Here is a 9,196-nt window from a genome sequence, read left to right as displayed (position 1 = left end):
CTCCCCCCCCCAAATTCTCTTATTAAAATATCCAAAATTCACATTCTTCCATGATTAAATTGAAATGTCATTATATATATATAGAGAGAGAGATCAGTTGGGCAATGTTTTATTGATATATTTACAATTTTAAAGCAATTTGGAAGCCTACCAGTGTCTCTATCATCATAATAAAATAAATTCTAAATATCTATATACTTTGGTGTCTGCATTTGTTTTCCTTATCATAGAAAAATCAGAGATACCCCTGCTCCCTTCAGTCACCAGGACGTGGGGACAGCTGCAGGTGGACCCGCAGCTGCTTTGTGGCACTGAGCAGCACTAATATGCTGGTGCCCTGCCCCTGCCCTTGCCCCTCACTCCCAACCCAAGCCCCTGCCAGTGTCTCTCACTCCCTGACCCACATCCCCTTCCTGTCCCCAACTCGCTCACTCCCAGAAACAGCTCCATCCCAGCACCAGGACATAGGTCCAGCTGCAGCTGTCCCACATGCTGCTTTGTGGCTCTGAGCAGTGCCAAGTCTTACTGTTCTGCTCCCTGTGCCTGTGCCCAGGCCCCAGCGATCCCCATGCCATTTCCTGGGAAGTGCTTGACTGGGGCTCAGGGACTGGGCTGGGCAAGCCCCTTCCCTTCCAAGCTGGCCTCCCCCTGCACCGGGTGTTCAAGGGGGGCAGGGGGCTCCAAGCCCGGCTCTGGTGGCCTCTCTTACCCAGAGCACTGACCCATCCTCCAACCCCATCTCTCCCGCTCTCACATACAGACACACCTCTGCTGCCACCCCGGCCCATCACATACACCCATAGACCCTGCTGCCATCTCAATCTCTACCCTGCCCATTACCCACTCCTGTTGCCACTTCCACCCCTCCCCTCCACCCCATCACATGCCCCAAGTAGTTCCTGGGAGTAGGAGCCCTTGCCCCTGCTGGTGGCAGCAACCATCAGGGCACTCATGGCCCACCGCAGGCAGAGCCCCCAGGCAATGCACAGCAGTGCCTGACACCCAGGAGCTACACGTGGTGCACGCCTTCAGGCACAACCCAGCCAGCTCCTGCCACTACCCAGAGCTCCCGGCACTGCAGGAAGGAGCTGTGTGTTATCAGGCCAGGCCAGCTCCTGCATCCATGTGGTGCCATCAGGTTGGGCTGGCCTTTGCTTCCACGTAGTGGACATGTGGAGGCAGGAGCAGGCCTGGCCCAATGGTGCTTGGCTCCTGCCTACAGTGCCAGGAGCTCCAGGTGGTGGTGGGAGCTGACCCAGTCTTCTTTGAAGGTATGCACCAGCAGGCCAGGCTGGCTCCATGTGCCAAATGTAGCCCCTGGGTCTCAGGCGGTGCAATGTGCAGCCTGTGGGCTCTGCCGAGGCTGTGCACTGTGGTGGCGGCAGGCAGGGGAACCACCCCTCCCACACAGTCCATACAATCTCCCCAATTCCCACAATCCACCCTACCACCACGGTTCCCTCATCCCCACACAGTCCCCCCACTCTCACGCCATTCCCCCCACCCCACGCACCACCTCCACATCCCTGCTTACTGGGGACAGAGTCTGGGTCCGAGCTACTGCTGCCAGCCTTGCCCCACCTCTGTTTCCTCCAGCACACCGAGGTAGTGTGCTGGAGCATCAGGGCATGCAGCACGCATAGAGACACTCTGGTCAGGTGCTAAAGCATCTCTTTGGAGGACCCAACCTCCAGTTGCTTTGGGCATGCTCCAGGAATGTGCCCTGTGCCACTTTTTTCTGGCATGTTTTCTTTTGGTACTGGGATTTCCTGTGTGACAGGCTAGCCAGTGGCAGCTTGGCCCAAGGGTTTTGAAAAGTTCAAAAATGATTGGTGGGGGGGATTCCCTTTTCCCTACCAATCAGACCCCTGGAAAAGTAGAAGGGGCCAGGTAGAGAAACCAGACCTGAGTGAAGACTCACCTCTTATGTCTCCCGGCCACCTGGGCAGCAGACCTGGTTTCAGGAGAAGATGACAAGGGATGAAAGAGAGAAGTCCTGAAGAGCTGGTGAGAGCTGACCAGAGGAGCAGAGGGGTTGCTCCAGAAGAGCCCTGGGAGCCACAGGAGGTGGCTTGGCTTAGCTGCTTGGCACATGGGGTGGTGCACGGCAAGTCTCCAGTGGGGACCCGGAGCCTGGGAGCTGCAGGAGGCAGCTTAGCTCAGCTCAGCCACTCGGCACACGGGGAGGTGTGCAGCAAATCTCTGGCGGGAGATCCCGGGCCTGGAGCTGCAGGAGGCAGCTCATCTCAGTTGCAGTGGTGCACAGGGTGGTGCACAGAGGGGTCCAGGCAGGACCCAAGCCCTTGGAGCTGGGGCAGTGGCTGGCTCAGTGCATAGGTCTGGGAGGGACCCAATTGCCGAGCTGCAAGCAGCAGCTTGGGGCCTTTTTCCCTTTTCTTTTGATCCCTGGCCTGAGGCTGGGCAGCTGGCTCAGTGTGCAGGCAGCACATGTGAGTATCCTGGAAGGACTAGAGCACTGGAGCTGCAGGCAGCAGCCTAGGCGTTGATGGCTCAGTGGCAGAGTTCCCACCTGCCTTGTAGGAGACCCCCATTCAATCCTTGGCCAAGGCACCAGTAGGGTGAGCTGTTGGGAAGAAGGAATCACCACTGGTGAGGGTTCTCCTCACCTCTTTGTCCCTCTGGGTTGCCTGTGTCTCAAACTTTGTGAGAGCTGCACTTCATGTTTTGTGAAAACCTGCGTCTTGTATTCTGTGAAACTTTGTGCCTCAAGCTTTGTTGTTGATTTGCATCTGCTAAAGGTATATGTGTATCTCACTTTACTGAATCTGCTCTTGCTCCCCTGGTTCTCTCCCCTCAACCCTCAGGTGACCAGAGGATCATACCCTTATTATCCAGAATCCCCCGTACCCTTCTGCACATATTTCACACCCCAGCCTGGTTCTTCCCTTATTAAATTTTATGTGGTTATGTTCCAACTGGTGTCTCGGCGCTATTCTATGGGGACTAGGAGGACAGCTGCTCCCCATAGGCAGCTACACCTCCCATAGCATACTAGCACTCAATAAATCCCTTCAATTAGAGAGGGGATAAGATACCTTATCTGAGTACCACCCAGGTTATACCTGGTACCAACTTTAAAGTCCATGCTGCATATTTGCAGCATGGGGAACATTTGTTCATTCGTGGTGTGTCTCCTGCAGTGTCTGAAACTGCTTTGAGGTGCTGCAACAGGCACGTATTCGCTCATGTGGATGCAGCCAGCATGACCACAGCAGGTGAGAACGTTTTAAATTCTGTGGGTTCCTATTTCAAAGCTCTGGGTTTATCTTGCAGCTCATGATTCAAAATTACTAGTTTAAACCAAACTAAGTTGGAACCAGTTTGAATTCTCAGCCCTATGAAGTCTGGAGAAAATGATATCCATATAATATCTCTACCCTCTGCACACATTTTAAATCCTCTAAAAGGGTGGGCCTTTCAATGTCCCAACTTCAAGTAGCTAAAAAGGTTCATTTCCTTTCGCTCATTGTGAAGTGATGAGGACCACATGAGACGCTATATTGTGTAGCCATAAGACATTTATCATCTTGGGAGATGGAAATCCTATCTGGTGTAATTACTATATATTAAAATAGATGCAATTCTGATATGGAGGTATAGAACGTTGTACATTACATTAGTCAGAGAATAGGATATTCATCTTTCCTTTAATTTGTAGACTTCATAACTTTGTTTGCATTCACTGCAAGATAACTACTGTACATTCCTGAAAAATGACATCTTGTATGAAAAGTCTTAACAAAAGCCACAGTACCGATAATTTTCCTGCGGATCAGGGAGGACAGATCTCTGTGTGGTTGCACTGACATGGACCAAACCTTGCCTTTATCATTTTCAACTAAATTGTAATGCTGTCAAGGCCATACATTAAAGAAAGTTTCTCTTGATCAAATATTTTACTCAGTCATGTGAAATCTGATTTATTCTCCTACAGCAAACATAATGAGGGCAAATAGTCCCTTCTGGAAACTTATTTGATATGAGAAACACAGCCCTAGTGAATATTTTGGAGATGTGAATGTGTCTGATTTATGAAGTATTAACGTGTTTGCTGTTTGTTGTACATGCTTATAACCTATGGGTCTTGTTGAATCCCCAGATACTAATGGATGTGAAGGCAGTTATGTTAGAGTGCTTTTTTTACCATACATGCTAGGCAGCATTACCTTTTGGATATAGCTCCCACCATGGTTTCTGAGCCTTTGGGAGCTGTTACGTGGGACTACATTTTACATTTGAGAAATCAAAGATAGCATGGGATTCAGCAACCTGTATTGAGAAAACTGTGATACACTTAAATTTACTCGTAACTTGCCATTCAAATAATCAATATAAAAGAGTAAAGTGCTTCTCAGAATAAGGCTATAACTGAATAAGTGGTGTTCTTGGAGAGAAAGTATGTTATATATGTAGTGATAGACTACTGATATCTAGATAAATGTAAGGGATTGAATTAAACTATGAAGCCTTATATACTTTTGTAGCTGTACACTTGAGTTCCTTTTCTATTTGGTACTGTAACAAATGTAATGATTTGCTGTGCTACAATCAGTAGCCTCCATTTTGGGTGGGAGGAGGATATTTGTAGACAACTGATAAGGGAAGCAATAGGACTCTAGGACATGCCTACAAACAACAGTTAAGGAAAAGGAAGAATATTACACGTATCAGAACCAGAAAGAAATATAACAGTTTTATTGATCTATTGGTAGATTAAAAATGGTAGCAATGAATGAATGTTCCTTTTAGGCTTCAAGCACAACAGTGAACATTTGGAGAGGGTACAGAGAATAGTCACGAGAATGATTAGAGAATTGGAATACATGTCTTATCATAAGAAACTCAAGGAGCTTAGTCTAATTTATCCCCTCTCCCCCCAAAAATAAATAAATAAAGCAGTGCCTTAATCACAGTCTATAAGTACTAGGGAACTGATGTTAGAAGTCTATCAAAGATATAACAAGTTTCAGTCACTGGAAGCTGAAACCAGACAAATTCTGACCTAATGAAGGTACTAATATTTAATAGTAATAATTAGCCACTGGAATAGCTGACAATGGTTTCTGTGGATCCTCTACCCAGTGAAAATGTTTAAATCGGAATCAGATGTTTCCAAAAAAAATCTGTTCTAGTTCAACCATAGCTACTAGCCTCAAAGCAGGAATTAATTCAGGGAAGTCCTGTGTCCTGGATTATGTAAGAGGTCAGACTAGATTACTATAATAGTCTTTTCTGGCCTTAAAATCTCTGAATCTAAGATTGTAAGAAACTATTTTGACTTTATTTTTCCTGAGCTTAGATTTTACAACTTGTTCAGAGAATGCTGCAAGGATCAACTCTTTTCCTGAGCTTTTGGTGATCATCAAGTAATGACAGGTGCAAGCCAGGGTTTGGCCTTATAGAGAGTGGTCTTTGTTGGAGACAATCTGTTGTTTGAAAATTGTTTTTGGAATTTGTACTTGTATTTTGAGGCTTCTGACAAGTATCTCACATATAATAGGTAAAAATAAATAAAATCAGCTATGTATAAGTATAAAACATTTGCCTAGCATTTTTAACCCAAATACTAGAGCAAAGTGCTAGGCCATGCATTGTAATCTAAGGGACAAAGCTGATAAGTACAGGTTGGGTAGTGTGATTAACTATTTTGACCTTGGGCAAGTCACTTAAGATCTTTGTGCTTTACTTCGTCTATGTAAGGGTGCTGATAGTATTGCTGCCCTTGCAATCCCTACATGAAAAACCTAGTTCTCTTCTGTGATGAACACCTGTGGCAAAACTAAGAGATCACAGGACTTGACCTAAAGCCCATAGCTGATACTTCAAAAATGGTGAAGGGAGGGATGGGAAAACCTGCCTTTGGCACACTCTATAATAGTTGAAAAGAACAACTGTTGAACAACCAAGGAAGATAAAGATGAATAATCAGACATAGCTCTAACTCGGTGTTGGATTGTGCAAAGTTTAAATTTTCATATTAATAAAACTCAGATTTTTATTTTTGTTGATGTTATTTTTTCTTCCTTGGCACATATGGTACTTAAGATTGTGCACAGACCCCTGTAAAAACAGTGTGTTAAGCACAGAGCCTCACTTAGACATGTAGCCTTAACTGTGAATTTATTTGCTTTGGTACCATAGGGTCAAAGTCAAATTTTAGGTGTGAACTAAACATAGGGTGTATTTGGGATATTTTTGCCATTGATTTTTAGCACGTGCTAAATTTGCTATAAAATAAATCACTGTTTTTAGAAAAGAATTACAAATATCTTTTGATTTCCATTTGTGTCTGTGATTCAGCAAAGGCCCTGGTTCGGCATTTTATTCTTTGTAGTGATTTTGATTTGTGTGTGGCTTGAAGACGAGATACTGTGCACCAAAACATTTCAATGCCAACATATCTTAACTGGCTTGGAAATGAATAGATTTGCAAGGTCAGTTGTCAGAGGTCAAGCTTGCAATTACATGGCAATTTTTAGGTGGAATTGCTTCGGGCATTAGTGGACACCAAAGAGAAATGTGCAGTAACAACAGGCTTGAAAAGCTCATCCATAGAATCTTGACCTATAAACAGCAAGGAATAACTACAATGCAACCAAGGGGTGTGCAGATGGAGAGAGAATTACATTGACACAATTAGTTTTTAACATCTTGGCATTTAATCGTAATGTCTAGACAAAAGAAATTTTCATGCACTGAAAAGCGTGAATTAAATGACCTACGATGTGCGTATTTTCCCCTACTCTTCTTCATCCCCTTCAATATAGCAAACATCTTTCCTCTAGCCTTTGAAGGAGGACAAGTGTCTCAGCAATTGGTGCAAGTGCCATTCCTTGGCTACCTCACAGCATGATTCCCTCCCCTCAGGGTAATGGAGTCCCTTCACCCGGAGTAACAGATTTCTCTGACTCTAGAAATGAACAACATATGTGAACTCTGCTGGCCAAGTAAATGAGGACAGCATAGCGTCTCTTGTTCTGAATTCCTGACTTTCGACTTCAAGCAAAGATGGAATAAATTTTAAGAGAGATTAAAGAGAATCCATAAAACAATCTCAGCACAAAGACAAAAGTAATAACTTCCTAAATTCGTTACTTTATTACAGCATGGAACTAAATTCTGCTCACAGGAAAAAGAATATCTAACTGTGTACTTGGTGATGGAAGCGTTCAAATAAACCTCTCTTATGTACTCTATGCTCACTATCTCCCATCCACAAAAGAAAATTATCTCCTTGTTTGTGAGCCATTAGAATTTAGTTAAAGGAAGTATTACAGGAGATGGGCTGCAAGGAAACATTCAGATGTTAACATTTGCAATATTTAAGCAGGCTGGAAGATTCAGAGTCTAACCTGAATCTTAGAGGGGGCATCTACATGTGCACTTTACTACAGAGCTGACTAACTAGATTCACAGTAAAGCATCACCATCTACACATGCGGTGCTATTAGGCTGGAGTAAACTAAATTAACTCCACCATAGGACAGTACTCCCTGACACAAATACTATCCTATGGTGGAGTTATTTACTGTGCCACAGTGCATGTGTAGATGGTGACTGTGGCTGGCTGGGGCACGAGGGTGCTACAGTGTAGGGGCTGTCTGCTGGTAACCTCATGCCCCGGTCAGCCCCTCTGCAGTAGGTTGACCTGGTGAGGAGCAGCTCTGGGCTGGCAGGCTGACCCTCCCCAGGACCCCTGCCAGCTGAAGCTGTACCACCCTTGCTCAACATACTACAGTCCTGGGTGCATATGTAAATACTCTGCCTAGGAGCAATAAACTCAGGTGCGAACCGTGTCAGAGTTTATTCTGGCACACTAATTTCATGTGTAGCTGCACCCAGAGAGAGGTTTTTCCTCCTTAACAGCACAAATACAGACGTTATCCCCAAACCTCCAATAGATCTGGGGATGTGGAAAATCCAGAAGAGAATTTTGTAGCTCAGTCTGATCTTTAATTGTCATGGTGGGAAGTGTCCACATCCACTGTTTTGCAAACACTGTGTCCTGAAGTTATAACAAAAAACAATGTGCACAGAGATCTGGCATACTTACAAAAACATGATACTTCTCCTGTTTGGTATAAGCCTCCCAGCAGCATAAATAAGCAAAACCTGATTAACAAACTAGTCAATTTAAAAGTAATGATCTTCCTTTGCCTTCCTGCTCCCATCAAGGATGCTCGTAAAAGGTTATCTGTTTTAATAAATCAATTAGACTCAAGAAGCTGGTTTGTTTAGCAAGGAAGTGCAGTCCAACCACAAAGTTCTCACCCTGGTTTATGTCTTGGTCCTCATTCATAGCATGAAACTGTTAAAATACTTCAAATCTAACAAGCATTTCATCCAAAAGATAGGCCAGTTTTGATTCTGGAGCCTGGGATTAGGCTCAGTGGTGATGCCATAGTGCATCAGGCATTTATTATCTAAATCTATTTGGAAAAGGAAGCTGAACTGGCCTTGCCTGCCCCTCCTGCACCCAGCAATGTTACATCTGAGCTTGGTGGGATCTATAAGATGTCCAAAATTTAATTTATGTTATTTAAGGATTTAATTGTTGTAATCTAGGAGAACCATGGCAACACGCAGTTAAGCACCGCATACACCTGTATGTCTTCCACAGATTGAATGTAGTCTGGTACAACAGTATTCACAATATTTCAGTGCTCTGCTTTCCAGGCTTATGCAGAGCAAGTGTTTTTGCAAACTGCTATTCAGTTCCCAAAGGTGCATGTGAGGTGCATCACCCCTGGAAAATCCCAGACAGCCTGTCCAAGGAGGAACAATGAATGTGGGCGATAAGATCCACCTTTCCAGCCAAAAAAGAAAGTTCCCTTTGTGGCAGAAATCTAATGTCAAAATTTAGCTGCTGCTCTACTGGCCAACTGCTGTATAGGGTCTGATGTGAACAGAGATGGATATTATCCCACAACTAGGCACCTTGACTACATGCCACTCTTAGCACCAAAAATCATTATTCTCTTATGGTCCAGTGGAGGCACAATTTCTGGAACATAAGCCATACAAAATAATGGCATATTCCTTTGTTTAAAAAAAGTTTGTTTTGAATCAATAATTTGGAGAAAACAGTATAAATAAAAACAGCTTTGTCTATACATGGAACATGATACATATACAGTACGCCCGATTTTCTTTTCTTTTTTTCTTGCTTCACATT

General features: G+C 44.4%; 1 long non-coding RNA gene across 1 annotated transcript in view; it reads left to right on the top strand.

Moving 5' to 3' along the window:
• LOC109289383 overlaps positions 1-2,156 on the top strand; it is a 19,271-nt gene extending 17,115 nt beyond the window's left edge. The window contains exon 3 of the long non-coding RNA XR_002095348.1: positions 2,025-2,156. This is a non-coding gene — a long non-coding RNA (uncharacterized LOC109289383). The remainder of the gene's footprint in view (positions 1-2,024) is intronic.
• Positions 2,157-9,196: the final 7,040 nt, after the last annotated feature.

Source organism: Gavialis gangeticus, unplaced genomic scaffold (assembly GCF_001723915.1).
Source record: "Gavialis gangeticus isolate Ggan-Ray unplaced genomic scaffold, GavGan_comp1, whole genome shotgun sequence".
NCBI lineage: Eukaryota > Metazoa > Chordata > Crocodylia > Gavialidae > Gavialis > Gavialis gangeticus.
Note: the sequence above shows the minus strand (reverse complement) of the source record. Positions and strands in the feature narration are given on the sequence as shown.